Source organism: Eschrichtius robustus, chromosome 6, assembly GCF_028021215.1.
Source record: "Eschrichtius robustus isolate mEscRob2 chromosome 6, mEscRob2.pri, whole genome shotgun sequence".
NCBI lineage: Eukaryota > Metazoa > Chordata > Mammalia > Artiodactyla > Eschrichtiidae > Eschrichtius > Eschrichtius robustus.
Window position 1 is genome coordinate 18553443 of NC_090829.1, and position 25186 is coordinate 18578628.

The window sequence follows — 25186 nt, forward strand, 5'->3', positions numbered from 1 at the left end:
ACCGCGTGCAGCAACGAAACCCAACGCAGCCAAAAATAAATAAATTAATTTTTTAAAAAAATGAACTATAGGTCCACACGACCTGGAGGAATTTCACAAATGCACTATCGACTGAAAGAAGCAAGACACAAAAAAATAGTGTGATTCTGTCCATGTGAACCTCTATAAAATAGACAAAGCCGAGCTATAACATTTAGGGATAAAGACTAAAGAGGCAGAAATATTTTTAAAAACAAGAAAATTATAACCAAAAATTCAGGATAACTGTTCATTTGGGATAAAGGGATGGAGCTGTAATGCAAATGGGCATGCAGTGGAGGAGCTTCTCCAGTGCTGACAATGTTCTGGGTCCTGACCAAATCAGTCTCACAATGTTTACTTTATAATAACTAAGCAGTACATTTATGTTTGATGCACTTTGTGTTTTATTTCACAATTGAAAGCTCTTTTCAAAAGGCAAATAAATGGCAAAAATCACTAGACATCTTAGACAATTACTGTAGCTAAAAAAGGTATAAAAGGTATACATAAATTGATATGAATCGTATCGCTTAGATAAAGAAGTCACTTTGGGCCTGGTCTCATATGGTTTCTGCTCTGGTCTTGCTCTTGCTTAGTATGAATGCCTGCACCTTCCTTAGCTCAATCTTTCTCTATCAGCTTATTTTATCTTCAAAAAAGATAAAACCCTTAGGGTTAAATCTTCCAAATCTGAGTTTTCCAATGAGTGATACGCAAACCACCAGTGGCTAAGGAATAGTTCCAGGTGCAACACTAAACAAAAGTTTTTAATCTAAAACTGGCAAATGGCAAAACTGCTGACATTTGTACCTGAATAAGTGAAGTTCTGAAAACAAGTAAATGACCCATTGCTTTGACCATGTGCTTCTGGGATGCTTATTCCACAAACCCAATTTAGCCATGCAGATAAAAAAAATAACTCAAGTTCTACTTTTTTGTAAAGCCTAAATGAATTACTAACCAAACCCACAAACATGGCTATATTACAACAATATTCTAATTAACTAATTGGCCAAAGCAGATCTTAACATTATGATGCTTAAGACAGAAAAAGAGTAAAAACGTCTGTGCATTCTCTCCCTGGTATACAACTGCCCATAGTAGAAAGAAGCATGAACTTTCAAATTAAGACTGCCCTAGACTCAAATTCTAACAGTAACTAGTTGTAAGACTTTCTGCAAATTACTACACTTTTGCAAGCCTTAGTTGCCTCACTTATAAAGTAAGGATAACAATCTATATCTTTTGCAAAACACTTCACATTTCTGAGCCTTGGCTAGGAATGAAGATAATAATACATACAACCCTTCCAGCACAGCACTGTCGTAAGGATTAAGCACGAATTTATGTAAATGGATTATCACAATGAATTGTATATAACAGGCACTTAATAAAATAGTTGCCCTCTGTTTTTCCATTTCTCGTTGCTCTCCTTTGTAAATGCATGGAGTATAATGCCACACAGTCTTGTCAACCCTACCCAACACCCACACCCCCCAAAAAATCCACATGCACTTACTTAACCTCATTTTAACCCTTAGACAATCTTAAAGCCCACATTTATCATAAAGTTACCACTGACTTTGATGTTACAGGTATTTCAGTACTAATAAGAAAATAATTCTATGTACCAGGAAAAGAAAAATTGTAGTCTTTTCAGAAAACAAAACAAAAAACAGACTATGAATCTGGGAGTATCCAGTGGATCTATAATCCTAGGCAGAAATCATAATACAGAAAGTCAAAACTTAGGAATTCAATTTTGAATGTAAATGACAAAAACAATTTCCCTAAAGCTGCAATAAAGTGAATCCAATGAGAAGCGGCAAATTCCTTCTAACCTAACTCTATATTCTAAAGATACTTATCCTCATGTAAATGGACCAAATGAAAACAACCCCAGTCTCTACACCCTCAAAACTTTGTTATGACTTTTTTCTAGGGGGGAGAAGAGGAAAACATAGGACCGAAAAATCCCTAAAAAGGGAGACATTTCTTTAAAACACACACACACACACACACACACACACACACACACACTCACTCTCTCTCTCTCACTCCAATTCCTGAGTTGGAAATCTATTTTTAAGTATTTCCATTTTTAAATGTAGACATATTTAAATTTTTCTTTCTGTATCTCTCTTCTAAAGCAATAAATTCTTGGTAAAGAGTTATTACTAATGGCTTTAGGTGTGACAATGGCTTTATCTTTAAGATGCCTAGGGTTTGCTTCAAAATAATATGGGGAAAAAAATAATAATAATATGGGGGAGAGGGGAACAGATATGGGTATAGATGAAAAAGACTGGACAAGAAAACAGTTTTGAAGCTGGGTGATGAGTATGTGAGGATTCACTGAACTACTGTGTCTTCATCTGCATGTTCTAGGTTTTTCCATAATTAAAAGTTATTTTTAAGAAAGTAATAAATTTTGGCCACAGTTCTACAGAATGCTTTGTCTTGCTGTGTTGAAATTTTTCAAATAATTACATTCACCTAGTAAAAGTCTAGGTATTTAAACATTTGGCACTATATTTTTGCATTTAACGTAAGTATAATTTTAATATTTTTTTCTAGCTAGAGTAGTAAAATCCTGTGATGCTCTGATTCTTGTTTGCTTATGGCAGCTAATATCATGTGTGATATTAAAATCTAATCAAAAAGACATCCAAAATATTCAGAAATCTCATACATTGAAAAGCAGAAATGGAAAGTGGTATAGCCATTTTGGAAAACAGTTTGCCAATCTCTTTAAATGTTAAATATAAATTTACTATATGACCCAACAATTCTACTCCAAGGTATCAGTGGAAGAGAAATGAAAATATCTACACCAAGACTTGTACACAAATTTCACAACAGCATTGGTCACAACAGCCAAAAAGTGGAAACAACCCAAATGACCATCAATTGGTGAATGGATAAACAAAATGGAAAGAATACTCTTCAACAATAAAAAGGCAAGCACTGAAATGTGTTATAATATAGATCATCCTTCAAAACCACTTAAATATAAAAAGCCAAACACAGAAGACCACATATTTTAAGATTCCATTTATATGAATTATCCAAAAAAGGCAAATTTATAGATACAGAAAATAGATTAGTAGTTTCCTAGGTTTAGGGATGAAAATGGGAAGTGACTACAAATGGTTATGGAGTTTCTTTTGGGGGTGATAGAAATATTCTAATCTAAGTGTCCATTGACAGATGAATGGATAAAGAAAATGTGGCACATATATACAATGGAATATTACTCAGCCATAAAAAGAAACGAAATTGAGTTATTTGTAGTGAGGTGGATGGACCTAGAGTCTGTCATACACAGTGAAGTAAGTCAGAAAGAGAAAAATAAATACCGTATGCTAACACATATACATGGAATCTAAAAAAAAAAAAAAAAAAGGTTCTGAAGAACCTAGGGGCAGGACAGGAATAAGGACACAGGCGTAGAGAATGGACTTGAGGACATGGGGAGAGGGAAGGGTAAGCTGGGACGAAGTGAGAGAGTGGCATGGACTTATATACAGTACCAAATGTAAAACAGATAACTAGTGGGAAGCAGCCGCATAGCACAGGGAGATCAGCTCAGTGCTTTGTGACCACTTAGAAGGGTGGGATAGGGAGGGTGGGAGGGAGACGCAAGAGGGAGAGGATATGGGGATATATGTATATGTATAGCTGATTCACTTTGTTATAAAGCAGAAACTAACACACCATTGTAAAGCAATTATACTCCAATAAAGATGTTAAAAAAAAAAAAGAAATATTCTAAAATTAGACTGTGGTGATGGTTGCACAGCTTTGTAAATTAACTAAAAATCACTGAATTATATACTTAAAAACAAGAGTATTTTGTTATGTAAATTATACCTCAATATAACTGTAAAGGAGAAGGGAAAAGACAGGAAGGAGGATCAGGGGGACTACAGTGCCTCTGAGATGATGAATGAATGGAAAGATTGATCTTTAAGAAGTAACCTGACCAAAATCTCAGCTAAATAGATGTCAAAGCCAATACTGAAATACAGGCTTGACTACAAAATCCTTATTCTTCCTATATCCAGAAGTAAGGGGGCACTAGAAGCAACGTATATCTTACTCAACTTTGCAAGGATAGATTAAATCCACTAGTGAAACAGTATATGGGACACACAGAAAAGGCTCCTTTAAAACTGAGGTAAAGTCACAGTGAGAATTAAATTAGAGAATCAAACATCAAGAGATAAATCATCTGTAGAATGAAAAAGTAAATACACAAAATACAAACAAGGTGGCATGGGAATCAGGACCTAGCTCTTGTCCATGACTATATGAAAGCTGAAACCAAATTAACTGAATAGTGAAGAGTGTTGAAACAAATTAAATCTCGCAGTTTGTCTCCAACACTGTCTCTGGATAGTGTTCTGACCCAGATCTGCTGTAGTTCAGACATATATATCAGGCTATCACCGCTCAATAATACTGAAAACTAAGATGATCCAACTCACTTTGGGTTAATTCCAGGTTTACTGGTCAATCTTCAGATTATAATCTGTGTCTGACATAGGTCTTCCAACAGGAGGAAAATGAAATGACTGATGAGCACGGACAGTCCACTTCATTTGAAAATTACATTTCTCAATGTGTATCAATAACCTGACACCCTGATTTATACCTCAGACTTCACCTGCAACCTAAATCACTCCTACATTTAAATAATAAATTGAACTTCTAACCATATCAATTCTGAGAACCAGAGTCTGCTACATAGTTCATCAGTTCCTGCCACACTTAAGAACTGACGCATCAGGCAGTCAGCCTTCCTTAGAGACACTCTTCTGCCCTGCTGCATGCCTCTGAAAACTGCAATTTGTATTTTGTTTGTTTTACAAACTAGATGAATGCTGCTCAGAAATCTGCAAACATACAAAATGTCCCCCCCAAAAGACAACTGCTTATATTCATAGTTCATAGAGCACTGTTACAGTAGCCCATTTACTAATCCAGCATCCTCTGAGATGACCAGGACATACATGCTTATTCCCAATACTAGTGAGTCCATGAGTTAAAGTTATTCACAAAAAGACATGCTGCTAATAAATGGACTAACCTGGATTATAATTCAGGTCTCCAGTCTCCAAATCCAGTTGTTCCTTCCACTTTAGACACTGCAAGTGTCTAAAAGGCCAACCCAATAAAACCAAGAAAGCCTGTGCTTCTACCAGAAAAATCAATGATTATTTTCTGCAGTCTTAAAAGCAGTCAGAAACCCTTTAATAAATAAGATACATAATATTACACAGATCAAGATAAACTATAGTAGAGAGAAATGCTCAAATTTGAATAAAGGAAGGAAATTTATAAACAAAGGATTATAAACAGGGACTTCCCTGGTGGTGCAGTGGTTAAGAATCTGCCTGCCAATGCAGGGGACACGGGTTCGAGCCCTGGTCCAGGAAGATCCCACATGCCGTGGAGCAACTAAGCCCATGTGCCACAACTACTGAGCCCATGTGCCACAACTACGGAAGCCTGCGCACCTAGAGCCCATGCTCTGCAGAAAGAGAAGTCACTGCAATGAGAATCACGCACAGCGCAACGAAGAGTAGCCCCCGCTCGCTGCAACCAGAGAAAGCCCCCGTGCAGCAATGAAGACCCAATGCAGCCAAAAATAAATAAATTAAATAAATTAAAGACTTATAAACAATATTGAAGCAAGTACTAACAGAAACAAAAACAGTTCCATTTGGAACCAAATGAAAAATTTTATTTTTATATGTAAATAAAAACAAGGAAGTGCCTTCTATTAGAATCTTGTTAGAAAACCTAATGCTCTTTTTGTATTCTTTACCAAAAGAAATAAAATCACTTATAGATAGACAGCGGTGAAGTTAATGATTTGGTTCCATTACAAAAGAGGTATTGAGAAGTATACTATGACCCAGCAATTCCACTCTAGGTATATGTATCCAAAAAAAATAAGGGCATATGTTCACCAAGAGACTTGTACAAGATTGTTCACAGTAGCTTTATCGTAACAGCCCAAAACTGAAAAGAACCCAACTGTCCATGCACCAAAAAAAAAAGGATATACGTTTTGGTATATTCATAGAGCAGAAAACTACATAGCAATAAAAAAGGAACTGTGGGTACATGCCACAATATGGATGAATCTCACAAACATCATGTTGAGCAAAAGAAGCCAAAGTACAATTAACTGATGGCTACAAAAGCTGGAATAGGTTGGGGGAGGGGAGGGAGAAATAACTGAGAAGAGAACCTTTTGGGGGTGCTAGAAATGTTTTAGATCTTGATCTGGGAGGTGGTTACATGGTAAAACTTTATCAAACTTATGAGCAGTGTACTTTATGTATTAACATGTTACATGGCAATTTTTAAAGCTGGCATAAGATATTTATTTGGAACCTTTAACACAACACGGAAGAACGTCTTTTAATCTTAAATTTCAAAACATAAGACTACTCCAAGAATGTAAGTATAACTGGAAAAGTGATTTTATACTAAAATTAGCCCACAGTAGATTCAACCAAAATTATTACAGAGATACGTATTTCAAATTTTGTTCTAAAATTTCTTAGTTTGCTGTATGCTTTCAAGGGTTGGGCATAGCAAACAAATGTCAGAGTAATCTCTATCCTAGCCTCATTTCAATCATTTCAACATCTTCCAAAAATCAAATAGTAATTAAATCCAAGTTTATCAATGAATAGATAAGGTCATCTACTGAGAAAGAGAGGGTAAGTGGTTAGGTAAGGGGGTACAAGAGAGTAGAAATTTTTAAATAACTGCTATGAGAAATGAGAAAGAACTAACTAGGAAAAAAAGAAGAATTACTGGGTAATGTTGAGGGTCCAATTAAGATTGGTGAGCATGAATATTTAGTGGCTCCAGTCTGCAAAGTTAAGGTTTTCTCCAGATGTGCTCAGCAGGTCAGAGCCAGGTACACAGAAATGAAAAAGATTAACTGATCTGTGGCTGAGTATCGGTTAGACAGATGCAATGAAGAGACAAAAGTGCAAAGCAGCTCAGCATATTCCAAAAGTTACATAAGGTTCCAAGCTACCTAAGAAAATTAAGGCAGGAAGGGGACAAAAGAGGTGTCAAAGGACTAGAAGGCTCTATAAGATTGAAAAGAAACTGTCAATGTCTATGTTCAAAAAGAAATCAAAAAATTCAACAACATATGCAGAAATTCATGAATAGGTCTTTTACAGCAAAGCACCATTTTTTCTTATTATTTTAGAAAATGGAATGCCTGCCTAACAATTCAAATTTCCTTTTTTAGAGGAACTAGAAAGGTTCCAAATGGAAAAGGTCAAATGCTTAAAGTATTATAATTGCAAATTTATATGTTCCTCAACATTTCTATGTAAATCCAAAGATTTGTTTTCCAATGATAGTTTAACTAAGGAAGTTTCCAAATTTCTTAGTGAATCAATGAACCTTTACCAAAATTCTTACTGTAAGCATATCGCTCACCCCATACATCAGTATACCACCCTTTAATAGTGTGTGTGTATCTGTTTAAAGTGAGGTCATATGACAAAAGAATTATTTTCTATTTCCAAGCTCTGTCTAGCTTGACCTTAAAGTGAAACTGGTCAGTAACAATATGTAATAAATGAATGTAGTAACAAAGTCAACAGGAAAAAGGTGGCTGGAAAGATTTAGGAACAAACAGCATAGCAAAGGCATTAATCTCAGCAAAGAATGATGTTTTCAGCACATCTGAAGCTGTAATGAAATAATCTCTAATAAAAAGGCTTAAAGTATAACAATCAAACTTAGTATATGATATGAATCTAAATTATTTAATTTGGTTGAATTTAAGTACCATTTATTGAGTGTCTATTATTTTGCCCAGCAATGTGCTTGCTCTGCTGCTATGGAGCACACAAAAGCAACATGTTCCTACCCTGAAGACACTTCATAGTATAGAAAAGAAAGCCACATGTGAATTATCAGTTTGTCACAATACAAACAGTATTAAGTGCCAAACAAGTAAGATAAAGTCATAGTAGGGTATTTGCAACTTAACCAATATGGTTATTAGCGGGGGGATGGGGCGGAGAATCACTATCAGACCTCACAGGAATACCTGATGTTTCTGAGATGCCTGGCTAGTTTGGACTAAAGAGCCACAGCTGTTTTCGTGAAGCGTGGTGGTAGTAAGAGATTTGGTTTTTGCATGTCAAAGAAACATTACTAACATACATGTGCACACACACCATTTATATACACAGGAACTTTGTTTTGGTTAATAAACTTTCAGTATCTGTTTTAGGTGATAGTTACTGTCCTCTTAATACGATGCAGCAAAACTGTTAGCAAACTGTTTACCAAAGCTATGTAAGTTAAACTAGAAATTATAGTGCAATGTGAAAAAAACGGCAGCTAGGTTCTCTAGCCAAAATTAAGACGTATTTGCCTATACCTCTACTCTGTAAAACTGTGCTGCTAGTACTGGCATACAGCCTCAAAACACACATACACATGGAGTTTCATTGCTTTAATTTCATCACTTAGCTTCTACAATATTGCCTAAGAACTATTTCTTACTTGTCACCCTCTGTATCCATTCTTTCAACAAATTCTACCACTGTCTAAACAGCTCATTGCAAATGCAAATTTTCACCTGCCAGTGATCTTTAAAAGGTGAGCTTCCATACACAGAAACCATTTATACTATTAACACTAGGACCATCAGTAGTGCTATCAATCCATTTCAACCCATATCATACATTTAATGGGCTGGTATGGGATGCTTCTCACCATCTACTGTATTTCACCCACTCTAATATATACATTTTCCCCTACTTTAACATTTCTGAGGTAAAGATGCATCTCACAATCAATGGCATTTTATAATTGTGCTGGACAGAGTAATTAAACTTAGCTGTCATTGTTCATCCATAACTCAGACATAGCTGTTCACCTTGTCATAAACTGTTATCTGCATTGTTAGTTTCATGCATGTTGAGTTTAACTACCTTTAAAATGTCTTGACATTGAAAAGTTACTGTGTACAAAAGGTACAAAAATTGAGATTAGCAAATCAAATTTCATTATTGCTAGTAATAATCCCAATTCCATGTTTTCTCGCAAAGCAACGATAAAGTGATTTATGGGATATGAGAACAGCCACAAGTAGATGAAGTTGTATTATGCTTTGTTACTGAGATACATGCCAAAGGACAGCCTATCACATGCCAAGCAATGCAAATGAAGGCAGAAGAAACTGTCAAGTCTCTGGGGATAGAAGATTTCAAAGCAATGAGTGGCTGCTATGACCAATTATAGACTGCACAGGCATACAGCATGTTCCTTCTTATTGTACATAAAATAGTGCTGTGCCGTCTCAACGGCAACTCAGGTTCCATGAAATAAGATTTTAAAAATTAGAACCCTTCATTCCTGCTCTTTACCATCTTAGGATGGCACCACCATTCACTCAGTTTTTAAAGTTAGAAACCTGGAGATCATTCTTGACTCGTCACTTCCAAAACACATAAAGGATCACAACACTTCTCACTATTACCTCTATTGCAACCACAGCCCAGGCACCATCACCTGAACACTGCAACGACCTAACCCTCCCCTCTTCCATTCCACCCCCAGCACAATCCAACATTCACACCTCAGCTAGAGGTGTCTCAACCTTGGCACCGTTGACATTCCGGGCCAACAATACTTTGCTGGAGGAAGCATGTCCTGTACTATTATAAATAAACCCACAACTCTGGGGGTATTTTTCTTTTTTTTTTAAAGATTTATTTATTGATTGATTGATTGCTATGGTGGGTCTTCGTTTCTGTGTGAGGGCTTTCTCTAGTTGTGGCAAGCGGGGGCCACTCTTCATCGCGGTGCATGGGCCTCTCACTATCGTGGCCTCTCTTGTTGCGGAGCACAGGCTCCAGACGCGCAGGCTCAGTAGTTCTGGCTCACGGGCCTAGTTGCTTCGCGGCATGTGGGATCTTCCCAGACCAGGGCTCGAACCCGTGTCCCCTGCATTAGCAGGCAGATTCTCAACCACTGCGCCACCAGGGAAGCCCTGTCCTGTACTATTGCAGAATATTTAGCCACAACCCTGGTCTCTACCCACTAATGCCAGTAGCATACACCATCACCCCCAGCTGTGGCGATTGAAAGTGTCTGCAGATTGCCAAATGTCCCCTTGGAAACAAAATATATAACCCACAGTTGAGAATCACCGAGCTAGAGGGATGTTTCTTAAATGTTTCTCTGCTTATAACTCTCCAGTGATTTCTCATTTTACTTATAATAAAATCTGCAGTCCTTAGAGCCTTGCTCACCCAAACGTATCCTATGTAATCCAGATTCTGGCCTATCCCTCTAACCTCAAGTGAAGCCACTATATTCTTCCTGCATTATGCTCCCTCCATAACGACCTTTCAGTTCCTAAAATACCACAGCCATTTCTGCTATAGAGATTTTGCCTTTGCTCTTCCTTGTGCCTGAATCATTCTTGCCAGGTTATGTGCAAGCTCAGCTTAAATTTAACATCCTCGAAGATGCCTTTCCTGACTCTGTTTAGCATCTCATTATTACCCATCACAGTACCTCACTTGTTCCCTTTACAGCTTTTAACACAGTGTATGGTTATTTTGTTTACCTGATTATTGACTGTCTCTCACATGAGGACAAATACCTTGTCTGCCTTATTTCCAGCATCTAGGCAAAATGAAATGAACAAATTTATTAACTCGAGAACCTTAAATACTAGATAAGTTGGTATCAGTAACTTCAACTCCACCCCCCTCTCATTCCCCACCTATATTTATGATCATTCCCTTGAAGTGGAGGGAGGAGAGGGGAGGGGAGAGGAAGAGACTAACAAAGCCCTCATCCATAAAGTATCTTTGTCGTCATCATGTTCTCTGAAGCACTGGGTGCAGATTAAATGACATATGTAATGAATCTAAAGCACTTGGATGGGTGTGGTAAACAACCTGTATTCAATAACTGATGGCTTTGTATGTAAAGCACCAAGCACAACACCTATACAGATAACTGAAAAATGACAGTTCTCTTGCCCCTTTTAATATCACTCTACCACCAGCTCGCCCTGAATACAGTAAGAATGTAATTTTGCACCTAAGAGATACCTCTCCCCTTCCAGGCCTCCAGGAACATAACATACCATACTAGGTGTAACACAGGTTAGTCATTCATATATGTATGTTGACTGAGGAAAGCAAAATATCCGTTAACCAAAGCCAATTTATCATAAAATGACTTCAGAATTATACTTCAATTAGCTTCAGTAAACAAAATAACCATATGAATATTCAATTTCTGAACCCAGCTTTAAATTAAATTCAGGAAAAATATAAATTACTGTTTAACAATATCAGTGTTGGTTACTAAAAATACCTAATACATCTAATACAAATACAAGTCTCCTTACAGGAAACTGCACAACTTTTAGCTAATAATTAGAACAAAATGATTTATCTTAAATTCCTTTTTAATATACTGTTTCTGACAGCATTCTGTATATGCATTTGGGGTGGGAGGTCTGAGGAAAGTGGTAAAGCAATATATTATAAAGGAAACATAAAGGCAGCCAGACTGCCAGGGTCTGAATCCCAGTTCTGCTAATTATTAGCTACGTGAACTCTGGAAAATCACTTAACTTCTCCATGCCTCAGTTTCCTCATCTGTAAACTAAGACTTAACAATACTACCCACCTCATGGGGTTGTTGTAAGGATCACATAAGTTAATGTATGTAAAATGCTTAAACAGGGCCTGGTATATAGAGAATACTGTTAACTATTAATGTTACCAATACTGTTAACTATTAATGTTATTAATGTTAACTATTAATGTTATTGTTATTTTGCTTCTTTGCATCATTATGGTTAACAGCTGCCATACTGGATAGCACATATACAAAACATTTCCATCACTGCAGAAAGTTCTATTAAACAGCACTATAACAGACTACAGGATAGTTAGAATGCCTCATGAGATAATGCATATCTTCTCTAATTTTTTAAGAAGTGCTTAGGAAAAAAACACTCTAAACCCAAAGTAGTTTTTAATCTAATAACTTTGAGAGGTAACAAAGAACTTGGGTTTTGGTCTATTTAACAAGTCAAATAAAAGAGAAGTGGTGAAGGAAAGAGAGACTTTTTTAAGGATCTCTATTCGACAAGATAACAAAACAAATTTTTTATTTCCTGTCTACCTTGCTCTACTAAACACTCTCTGCAAAGGCTACCATACTTAGAAAAGGAATTTGTTATTAATTATATTCAAATATAATGATCAACATATCAAAAAAAATTTGTGATACAGTATTGTATGTGCTTCTTTAACACAGTAAATAAAAGATCTAGAGGGGGGGGTCTAACAGCCCAATTTTAAAGCACTGATTAGGATAAAAGATATTTTGAGATATCTGCAACATTTGTAATTTAATATGAAAATATTTCTGATTTCTATTGGTAACAAAGTTACAGCAATGCTCATACAACTGTGATTTGCTGCCTACATTCAAAGTTGAAGAAAATGCTAAATCTCACTTAGAGGTTAGGGAAAATGAAAATATTATTTTCCCATCTAAGTTTATGAACTCCAGGTTTAAAAAAAAAAGTTGCTTAGGAGATTAGACTTTAGAGTTATAAAAACCTGAACTCAAACCCACCGCTTCCTAGCTAAGTAATATTGGGAAAAGGTACTTTACCTCCTCTGTGAAATGTGAGTAATACCTATGTAAGATAGCTGTGTTTATTATCATGCTACTCGACATAGTATTTGACACATTCTCAATAAACATGTATACTATTATAATCAGTAACCAAGTTCTGACAGTTATGTACTTCAGAACCCTCTGTGCATCAGAAAATCAGAGATTTGATGTCAGTTGGTCTGGGGTAGATCCCAGCCATTCTTTGGTATATTTTTAAAGCTCCCAGGTGATTCTAATGTGCAGCCACTGGCCTAAGGACAAAGTTCAAACTCTAGTTTGGCACACTAGGCACTCTGGTCACTGCTTACAGCTCTATATTTTAATCACTCCTCTATAGGTAACCCCAAGCTCTTCACACACACTCAAATAATGCTTCCTCAAGAAGTGGGCTATAGTAGTGGCTCTCAAACTTCAGCCTGTATTAGAATCACTGTTAAAACACAAATTGCTGGTCTCTATCTCAAGAATTTCTGATTCAGTTGGACTGGGGTGAGGACCGAGAACTTGTACTTCTAACAAGTTCTCAGGTAATGTTAATACTGCTGAGGCAGGGAGCACAATTTAAGAACCACTGGGTTCTAGACTACATCACTACATTGTCCCTGTATATTCACCTGAAATGCCATTCCCATCTCCATCATCCCACTCTTGCTTGGCTAACTTTCACTTTTCTTTCAAAACTTATATAAGAATTTGCCTTCAGAAAGCATTTGCTCACTTCAACAAACCACCTCAAGGCATTTATTACCTACTATAAAACTTATCTGCCAAAAAAAACACACTACAGAATATTCTTAATGGTATACTAACGCACAGGTTAGATATCTGCTACCATATACAGACTGTTTTGCAAGAATTGGGGGAAAAGGCCTCCTTTGGGCAGGCGAATTAGAAAATGCTGAAAAAGCAAATGGACAGTTGGTCAAGCAGAATGAAACCTGGATTTCAGCCCCCACCTAGCCCCTTGGCCATGACACCTTTATGCAGAGCACCACCAATTCCACAACCAGTCATGGCAGCCCTGGCACAGCCTACCACTAAAACACAAAGGAAGAGCCCTTAGATCGATCCTGGATTTGAGAAAGGGAGAGACGATGGGAGGAAGGGGCAATAAGGCTGCCTGGAAAGGATTTTTGGAGAAGGTTATTATCACACCTAAGTTCTGAGTCTTGAATCGCCTTCTCTGTACATCAGGAAAACAAGAACTGTGCTTTAATGTTTTTATACCCACAGTGTATGGCTCACTGTAGATGTTCAATAAATGTTTGAATGACTCACAATGACTAGAATTACATGAAGACACTTGCTAATCTATCTCTTTCTCACCAAATAAAGAAGCAAACACACACCCATAGCTGGAACCAAAAACCATAAATACTATCTAAATATTAACATATTTGGTCTGTACACTAATCAGCTAGGGGAAAGCATGAATTATTCTAATAACCTGTTGGAAGATGAGACAAAAGGGCCTGCTGATAACACACTTAGGTTTTTCAAAACTAAAGTCTTTAAAATCAAAAACTTTGCATTACCTGATTCAGAATTGGTTTCCTGATTATTTCAACACGGACTAAAAAATTTACAGGAATCTTGGAAACTAATTTTACAACGAAGAAATTGAGGCTCAGAGAAGTAGTGACTCAAAGACACACAGCCAGTTAGTGGTAAAGCTGTAAGTAAAACTCAAGTCACTGGCCCTATACTAGTTTTCTCTCTCCTATATCACACTCCCTTTACATTTATAAAATAAAGTATTAAATATCCAAAACTTTTTAAAAAAACTCAGATTAACCCAGGTTTTGTTCCCTCTACCCCATTTTTATGAGAGGAAAAGCAGCCATCTAACCATCTTACTTTGTCTAGGAACTTAAAGAGGTAACTTTCAAGATTACGTTTTGCTTTTGGTAAAGATTCATTCCTAAGTCTCTTTGTTTCCAAAATTATACATGCAAAGCTAATATTCGTAAATAAAAATCCTGATACAGTCTTCAAATTTTCTCAATTACCAAGGAAGCATTACAAAGGCTTTCCAAGATACAGTACTTTCTAAAGAAAAAAAGAGCCTGATTTTTAAAATACGTTTAACAATAAGCAGAAAACTCTGGCTATAACTCTCACCTCTCTATTAACCTGAATACCTCATCCTCTGACCTCTCTCATTAATAGTTTATTATTAAACTAGCTTTATGTGCTAATAAGAACCAATTAATTAAAATTATTTGCTTCTGGAAAGTAATCTTATGACTTATCTGGATTATGATTTTATTCACCTTTTAAATTTAAGATTAATGTCTTTTGGATTTATATACAATGCAACATAGTCTAATAGTTAAGAGCTAACTTTTTAACTGACACAGCAATCCATGAGACATGCTTTTATTACTTCCATTATACAGGTGAGAAAACTGAGATTTAGAGAGGTTGAAGAATTTGCCCAAGTTTACATGCCTAGGAAGGAGCTGAGTTAGAATTTGACACAGGCTGTGTAACTCAGGTGTCAGGAACTCTCTTGGACAATATATAATGGCTTTCTTAGCCCTTAATCATGTGATAATGCTTCCTTCATCTGTGAACATACAAACTTTTTAACTATCCCTAACAGTACAAGGTAAGGCATTTTCTTACTGAAAGTTAATTTATGCTTTAAAAATAAAGCAGAACACAGCTTAAGATATTCTTTAGCTTTTGTATCTTGCATTCTGTTGTAAGAATTTCTGCACATATGCTACCTTGTACTATCTCTACTAGAGAACAGAGAAAGCCTACCTCTCAGTACTCTAAATGAAATAAGAAAAAATAATAACATGATATAATAGAATCGACAGAGCTTTAGAATAACAGAGGGAATCAGGTACCTCAAAAGAGACAATCAGGTCATGTTCATGCTCGACTATGTATAAAACTTTTTTTCTGCCTAAGATTGAGGAGACAAGCAGTGGTGTCTCAAACCTCTACCTGAACCTTTAAACCAACTCAACAATTATGAAGAGAAATCTTGTCAGAGAGCCTAAAAATAATACAGGTAATACTTAAGTATTGTTTTCTCAATTAGAAAATAAAGGGACTACCCTGAAAAACTCTTCCGACTCTTCCTGACCCATTAAAAATAATCTATCATTTGGGGGGACCTGACAAGGAGAAGGGCTTGTCCTCTTACCTCTGCACTTTATGCTTCCAAAGTATCCTGAACCTAACGCCCTCACAACATTTCAGGTAGCATCCCTATTTGTTTGTTTTGTTGCTTTGGGGTTTGGTTTTGGTTTTTAATCTCTCCCCATAAAACAGAAGCCGTTTAAAAGCAAAGTCTATGTATTTAACAACTTTGTATACTCACTACTAGTCATGAAGTAAGCACTCATATTAATATTTGCTGAAAGAATCTTAACTGGATTCCCATCACAGAGATAAGACAACTAAGGCCTCTAGAAATTAAATGTTCTACTCAAGACCTCATGACTGTTATATGATAGAAAAAGAAAGAAAACCAAATCTCTGTAAAATAAACTTCAAAATGCAAAGGATTACAAAAAGCATAAATAAGGCTGAGATAAAAATGCCCTTTTAAAAGATTTAGAGTGTGGGTTCTGAAAGTAAGTCTGGGTTTAAATCCTGGCTCTCTCATTTATTAGTTGTCTGGCCTTGGAACAATTAGTCTACATAATACCGTGCCTTATGAACACCACCACTTACCAAATCTTATGGTGCCAACAATAAATGCAATAATGCATTTGCAGTAAATGAAAATACAAAGACGGTGATAACTGTTGGCTGAAGTTATCAGGAAAGATTTTACACAGATTCTACAACTCAGTGTTTGTTTTTTCTGTTTTTCTTTTCTTTGTGAGCTATATCAATTATACAGCATAATACATAAAATCTAGATAACAGTTTAAAGAATTATCAAGTGAACACTCCATGTAACTACTACTAACATCAAGAAACAGAGCACTCCAAAAACTTCTCTACAATGTGTCCCTCCCTCATCACAAACTTGAGAGGTTTAAGCAAATCTAATAAACTTAATTTAGTTAATTTAAGATTAAATAAGTTTAATCTAACCTGTAAAACAGATAACAGCAACATAATAATAACAACTTCCTCACAGGGTTACTGTAAAATATTTACTGGTACACAGTAAACACTCAATGAGTGTTTCTTACACACACATTATACCCCAGAACAAAGACATGGGGTGGGGGGTGGGAATATAAGTATGTAATCTAATTGGTGAGAGCATAAAACCTACAGAGAAGTACAGTGCAGAGACAGAGCTGGAAAGCTAGGTTGGGGCCATGTAAGAAATAAAAGAAAAATCTAAGCTAATAACATAGAGGAAATTGAGAAAATTCACTGGGCAGTTTTGAAAGACAATTCTCCATGGGTCTCTTGTTTTTCTGCCTATCTTGAAAACAGAGGCACCGACTGCCTTTGATCCAATCTTGTCAAGTATATTTGTAGAATCTTGGAAAAGAGAAATAGCATCTCCCTCAGAGAAAAGGAGAGGTATGCTTACAACCCATTATAAAGATTCCAGTTTCTCTAAGCTTGGGATTCCCCTCCTCTAACACAACCCAATGCATGTGCGAGTGTCACATCTTCACTCTACCGTGTACAAACTGGGGCTCCAAGATCTGACACTAATAGCTGTGGCTACTGCTATTGCTGTAATGCACTGTTCTTCATCTCTGACCAAGGAGTCTCATGACTCCATTAAACTGTAGCAGATTAACTTAGCCTGCAAGTAGGGTAAAATCTCAGAACTTTCAGTTCTTGACAGGCATTAGCACATAATCAATGTTTATTATAACTGACAGATTCCACTTCCATACTGTCAGAAAGGATAAAAAATGCAAAACTCAACTATATGCTGCCTTCAAGAGGCACATTTTAAATACAAAGGAAAAAAGAGTTTTAAGTAAATGGATGGAAGAAAATACACTACAGAAACAGTAAGCTCAAGAAAGTTGGAGTGGCTATATTAATATCAGAAAAAGCAGATTTTAAGACAAAGACTATTACCAGGGATAAAGAGGGACATTTCATAAAGCCCAATTCATCAGAAAGACCTAATAATCATAAATTCTATGTGCCTAATAACAGAGCTTCAAAATACATGAGGCCAAAATTAACAGAATTAAGGGAGAAACAGATAATTCCACAGTCACAGTTGGATATTTTAACATTCCTCTCAGCAACTGAATAGAACTATACTAAAAAAACAAAACAAACAAATAAAACAAAACCCAAGACATAAATGATTTGAAAAATGCTACCAAAGCACCTTAATCTAATTGGTATTTACAGAATAGTACACCCAACAACTGCAGAATACATATTCTTTCAAGTGTGAAAGGTACATTTACCAAGATAAACCATATGATGAACCATAAAACAAGGTTCAGTACATTTAAAGAGATTAAAATCATACAGAATATATCTCAAGACCTCAAAATAAAATTAAGTTGGAAATCAATAACAAGATATCTAAAATAATCCCAAATACATGAAAATTAAACAACACACTTTTAAATAATCGGTGGGTCAACAAAGAAATCACAAAGCAAATCAGAAGCTATTTCAAACTAAAAGATAATAAAAATACCAAAATCTGTGGGATATTGCAGTGCTTGGAGGGAAATCTATAGCTTTGAATGCTTACATTAGAAAACAAGAAATGTCTGAAATCTATGACCACTTTAATAAGCTAGAAAAAGAAAAGCAAAATACATGGGGGAAAGAAAATTATAAAGAACAGAAACAAACGAGAGAGAAAAGACAAATGGAGAAAATTAGCAATGTTATTTTTGAAAAGAGATACAAATAGATAAACCAAGAATTAGACTGGTCAAGAAAAAAAAGAAAGAACACATTAACAACACCAGAAATTAAAGAGATATCACTACAAATCCTACAAGCAATCAAAGGATAACAAGGGAATCGTATAAACAACTAATGTCAACAAATTCCTTTAAAAATACAACAAAACTACCATAAGATGAAACAAAATCTGAATAACCCTATGTCTAGTAAAAAATTGAATTTGAATTTACCAAAAGTCTTCCCACAAAAAAAAAAAAATTTAAGTTCAAATGGTATCACTGATGAATTCTACCAAGCAGTCAAGGAATATTGCACAAAGTCTTTCAGTCAGTAGAGGGAACACCTCCCCAGCTTATCTTATGAGGCCATCATAATCCTAATACTGAAACCTGAAAAAAAATCACAACCAAAGAAAACTACAAAATAATATCCCTGATGAAGAAATATCCTCAAGCCCTAACAAAATATTAAACATAAAAAGGATAATACACTGTAATCAAGTGAGGTTATCCTAGGCATCAAGATGAACATCTGAAAACCACCACTGGTGTTTGAAAACCTGTGGTAGAATGATGAGCACTTTGTTGCTAAATTTGGCTACTGCAAATATTTTTGTTCACCTACCCCAACATACAAGAATATCTCTCATCAGAAATATAAAGACATAAGTATAATTGCTAGGTTTATGGTACATGTATTCTTCAACTTACTACAAAAGTCATTTTCTTTTGCAAAATGACTATGTCCCTCCAAAAGTGGGAGTCTAATTTCCCCACATTCTCATTAACACTTGATATTATCAGAATTTTTAATGTTTGCCAATCTGATAGAAGTGAAATGATTTCTTCTTATGGTTCTACTTTGCACTCTCCCAATTACCAATGAGATTATAATTCAGCTGTGGGTTGCTGTAAGTCATGATACCACATAGGTGAGTTGCAACCAGCATTCTTAATTTTAAAAAAAGAAAAAATTAAAAACTCAGCGTGTGCCACATAAAGGTTAGACATTATTTCCATGGTGTGTGTGTTTGTACTGGGTCACAACATAAAATGTTTTTATAACTCTGAGCTTCTAGCAAGTTAAAAGCCACCTCTAAAGCTGTTTAATTACAGCAAAACTCCTTAGAGAAATTTGGGCAACTAACTGGTACATCATTTAGGCCCACAGTACTAAAGATGTATCTTATAAAGAAGGTAGGATTGAGATGTCCATTAAGCACTAACTTGCTTAAAGAATTAGAAGAGGGAGAAGAAACCTGAAAGAAGAAATAAGGACTGAAACAAAAAAAGGATTCTATAAAACGAACTGGTCTATGACCTACTTAAAGCTCACTTAAAAAGAATCACATTTGTCAATAAGACAAGGTTTCTCTCAGCACTAGAACATAGGAAGTTGGGATCCTATCCTCTTGACTACCAAAATGACAGAAAACTGATCCCTCCTTCTCTGTAGATACATCCTAATTCCCACCTCAAGAATCATCTCTTTCTTGGGCTTATGCAAGAGCATCCTCTTAGGTCTCTGCTTCCTACTCTTCCCTACAGAGCGTCACAGTACCAAGAATCATCTAAATTCTAGAGATTCATATTTTAATTCAGCTAACAAAGATTTTCCAAGTGCTTACTGTATTACCTCTCTATTAAGAAATTAAGCTGTATCTCCCAAACAATTTTAACTCCTGGTTATAGTCTCTAAATCTTGTTATTCTTAACTAAAACTGTCCTAATTGCCTCCTCTTGAAGGTATTTTGCTTCTTGGACTGTTAAACCTCCCGCATACCATGACCAATTTCTGCTACCCTCTTTGTCCACCAATAATATCCCTACTCTATTTTAAATAACTATTCTTTTTCACAATTCCCTCTTCAAAAGTTGCTGGACCAATCACACCACAGCAAATGTCTGGTGTAATGAGTTTATGAATCTACCTGTCACTTAATAAGAGTGTGATCTTAGGCATTTAAATTTCTTAACTTCCCTGAGATTCAATCTCATCCCTAAAATGAGTAAAACAATAGATATCAAACAATAATGAGAATGAGATAATCTCTATTGCCTTTTTTCTTTTTACTTAACTTTTTAACTTTTATTTTTAATTTCCTCTAAATGCAATAAAATGCTTTTATAGAGGGACACACTTTAACTGAGGTACCATGAAATACAAAAAGGAAAAAGCATGAAGACAAAACCAGTATGAGTAAACTTACCAGGTGGGGTTATACTGCTCTGCCTATGTGCTCTTCTTGTACATCCAGATTCTAAAGAAGCAACTGTAAAGATACTTCTTTCCCCATGGCAAGCAAAATTCTAACAACCCACAATGACCCACACCCTAGTATATAACCCTCCCCTTGAGTGTGGGAGAGACCTGTAAATATAATAGAACATCTCTCCTGTGATTGTTACATGGCAAATAGATTTTTGCATATGTATTTAAGTTCCCTAATCAGTTGAGTTCACCAAAAAGGAGATCTTCCTGAGTGGGTCTGACCAAATCAGATCAGCTTTAAAAAGGGGTCTTAAAAGGGAGTCCAAAGGACAGAGGCAGAGTAAGCCAGAGCAACTGACTTCTGCTTGCCTGGATGAAAGCAAACAGCCATGATGTGAAATGCCTACATGAACATGTGGTAAGGAACTGAGAAAGGTCCTTGGCCAACAGCTAGAAAGAAGATGGCAACATCAGTCATACAGCCACAAGGAAATTCTGCCAACAAGTAGTGAGCATGGAAGAAGGTCCTGAGCCTCAGATGAGAACTGCAGCCACAGCTAACACCTTGATTTTAACCTGGTGAGATGCTGAACAGAGAGCCCAAAGTACCCAGATTTCTCACCTACAGAAACTGCGAGCTAATAAATGGGTGCCGTTTAAGCTAGTAAATGTGTGGTACTTTGCTATTAATAAAAAGAAAACTAATACACTCCATCAACATAGGACAAAGCAGAAAAGGATAAAAAGGGGGAAGAGACATCTTTTTCTCCAGAGTGCACTGTATCTCCTCACAGCACTGATTATGAAGATATACAGATCCAGAATCAAGGGAAAAGATTAAAACTATAAAATTACATAAATTTTTACAGTTTTAATAATTAAGAAGGGCTTTTCCATACACTGCTTGTTATACAACTACCATATAATGTATTACCTTCATTTTAGTGATGAGGAAAGAAAGGCTGGAAGAGTGACACCCCAAAGATCACAAACCTAGGGTATGTTTAAAGTAACTTCAGTCCAGGGCTCTCTCTCCCCTACCACAGCCCCCTTAAGGCTTTAAAAGAGCCATTCAGACCAACAGTACCTGTATACTGTCTTCAAGGGAAGCATTCCTAGTAACATAACAATTTCCCGTATTTCACATCTATTTAAATACCCCTTAGCTTTGTCAGAAGGTCAAAACTAAAGTCGATACTGAGAAATTTCCACTCAAAAGTAGTTTGGTTGTAAAAATGACCATGGGTAGATCATTTGAATAAACTTAATGCACATTTTGAAATGTAATGAAAAAACTTTAGCAAAACGCTTGTCGGTTTTCTAGTACTTTATTTAGCTAGCAAACAATTTGTGTTATAACTATTCTCAAAAATACAAAGCAAGTAAACAACCTTTCCGAATCTTTCACTATTTCCCCCGTTGGGCAAATTTTTTTAGCCTGAACATTTCGTACGTTATAAATATGAGAACGTGGTACAATGTATCATACAATACACAGGTTGTTTTTATTTTCACTGTTATATGTATTTTCTTAAGTGCTTCACCATCAGAATTTGCAATTTTCTTAAAAAGATACACGAAAATCTAAAAGGTGTAGTCAAATTCCACGTAAGTTACAAATCACACAACTTTTCTTTATGCCAAGTCAAATACTTTCATAAACACTATGTTTGCTAAGAGATGCAAAATAAAGTCCTTTCTAGTCACAACCACGAGAAGGAATAAACCATATATTCATCAGCTTAACATCGACTTTAACAGCAAATAATTCGCTGTCGTCACATACAAACAGCATCCTTTTGAGTCTATAAGCGTCCAAAACCATCCCATGATTTATACGCCCGGGGCACGATTCTCTGCAATGTGAAGAAAATCGATAAAATTTCAAATGTTGGTGGAAGGGGTGACGTGACAATCCTAAAACCTGAAAATTTCTTAGTCCCTACAGCACACAAGAAGCACCCAGTTTGCACTCTCCAATCGAGGCCCAGGTCCAACTCCAGTTTCCCAGCTCTTCACCACCACCCCCCCACCCCGAGAAAGGAGGGAAAACAACTTTTATTGGCCTCGTCTCCCGGGGGGCTGGCAAACTAGCGGGGCAGTGCTCCGGCCTGGACACGTTTCACAAGGAGGCCTCCGTCGGGGGCGGGGAGGGCAGACAGCGGGAAAGCCCGGCTTCGACGTCCCCTCTGCCCCAAGCGCCAGCCCCCCGCTCCACCCCACCGAGAAGAGGCCTGGGCCGGCCGCCACACCGAGCGACCCCCCGGCCCCTCCGCCGAGGCGAGCTCGTTGTCATGTGACGCCGCCACCGCCGCTAAAACACCGCAGAAACGCAGGGCGGCGGGCGGCATTCGCACCAGCCCGCCTCGGCCCGGCCCCGCCGGGCGCGGGCGAGTCCCGAGAGTCCAGGCGGGGGGGCGGAGGGCGGGCTTGGCGGCGGGCCCGAGCGCGCCACAAAGGCTTCCGCGCCCGTCGCCGTAGTGCCTGAACGGGCGGGGGCACAATTTTCGGGGCCCGCGAGAGGGGTGCGGAGCGACCAGGGCTCCGGGGCGCCCGCCGCGCCCACAGTCGTTCCCCCCGGCTCCCGGACGGCCGGCGACCGCCGCGCCCCGCACAGGCCCGCGCGGCCTCCCTCCCCCGCGCGGGGCCCGCGCCCGGCCCGCCCGCTCCCCGATCGCGCTCTCTCGCTCTCTCCCGGCCTCCATCTTGGATCGGCGCTTCCAGCCCCCGCGCCGCTGCCGCCGCATTCCCCCTCTTTCCCGCCCCCCGCCGTCGCCGCCGCCGCCGCCCGCACTCACCTCAGCTGCCCATCCGGGCGCAGCCGGCCGTCGACCTAGTTTCCCCCCAAAAGTCTCCGGTGTGTTATTCCCGATGTGGGGGGGTTGTTACGGGGTGGTCGCCGGGGGTTCGGGAGCGGGGGCCGCGCCTTCAACGGAGCTGCAATCCTAACCCGCCATCTGGTGGCATTTTCCACACGCCAATGGCGCCGCTGCAGACTTGGGTCCGGACCGCCCTCTGCTGGCCGCCGTGCTTACTGCCTCGCTGACGGGACGGACCTGCCCGGAAAGGGGAGGGAGCTGAGGCGCGAGCTGGCGGCCGCGGCGGGGACGCGCGCAAACGCTTTCCTGTGGGGATTAGGCGCACGCGCGCCAGCGGGGCGGGAAACGTGGCCGCTGCGTGGCGGCCCGGCCCCCGCACGGAGCGCTGGCCCAGCTCAGCCAATCGCGAGCGGCGGATACCTCTCAGTGAGGGCGCTGTGGAAGGTTCGTGGCCGCCCGAGGCGGGCGGAAGGATGGCTGCGGCAGCGCCTGCGCGCCCCGCTAGCTGAGCTGCTGCCCGCCATTTTTGGAGCTTTTCCGAGACCTGGGAGGGAAACCCGCCCCCGGCCCCTTCACCGAGGCCCCTCCCCGGGTCGCGGGACTGGCGCTTCCCCGCAGCCCCGCCCGGCTCCTGCTACCCCCATCCCCCGCCCGGGACGAGCTCTGCGGAAACGCGAGTGGGTGGCGGCACAAAACTGTGCTCCCGCCTCTCTTAGGTTTGACGAGGGACTCAGAGTTTAGCATTGTACTAGCGACTTATTGTTGACGAGGCGCTTCCCCCGGCGCGGGTGAAAAGGTTTCGAGAACTGTTTGGGACCTCCCTCGCCGCCGATCTAGACCCAACACTGCTCGCCGCAGGCCGATTGGCGTCGTCCCTGCCTCCGTAAAGCAGATACTCTCCGTGGTGCCGGCTTTGCATAAGGCGGCAGCATTGGCTAGTTAGTGAGTCAAGAATGTAGGTAGACTGGGAAAATATAGCCTCTGCTTTGGAATCAGATTTCACCTTCCACAGCCTAGGACTACTGTCAGTAGCTGTGAAATGGACGTGAAAATCCTAGCCTTTTAGCTGCCAAAAGGGAAACAGTTGACTAACGTGAGATCATGACCAAAATATGCCGCTGAATGTCGCCTCTTCCCTACTCTCCACCCGCCTCTCTGTGGCCGTGGCTTCTACCTTTCACCCACTCACAACTTTGAATACAAAAGTGAATCCTTAGTCTCCCAGGTCATCAGCCCCATTTATGACTAAATCTCTGTTACTATACCCAGCTCTATTTCTGTATTGCCTTAGAATCGCTCAACTCTTTTAATAGTCTTAACGGCCAGTCTCCAGTAGATTACCCCTATTTCTGATTTCTCTCCCAAGGGTCACAGGTGTGTGGGTTTTCACTGGAGGAAGTCACAATTCTACCTGGTTGGTATGAATTTGTGACTGCACTCCCACTTACAATTTTTTTCACTCATCTTTGGTTGACTTCCTATCGTATTCTCCCCAAGGACTATTGAAGCTTTCCTTGTTAAGGTGCCAGTCCCAATCCATACTAATAGATAAAATCATCGTTTCCAGGGATCAAAGCTATGGAATTCCAATT

General features: G+C 38.7%; 1 protein-coding gene across 1 annotated transcript in view; it reads right to left on the bottom strand.

The window, feature by feature from the left end:
• The window catches only part of STAG1 (STAG1 cohesin complex component), a 426258-nt gene extending 402447 nt beyond the window's left edge, over positions 1 to 23811 (bottom strand). Inside the window, exon 1 of the mRNA XM_068545965.1 lies at positions 23574 to 23811. The gene's annotated coding sequence lies outside the window, so the exon portion shown is untranslated. The remainder of the gene's footprint in view (positions 1 to 23573) is intronic.
• Between the last annotated feature and the right edge of the window lie 1375 nt (positions 23812 to 25186).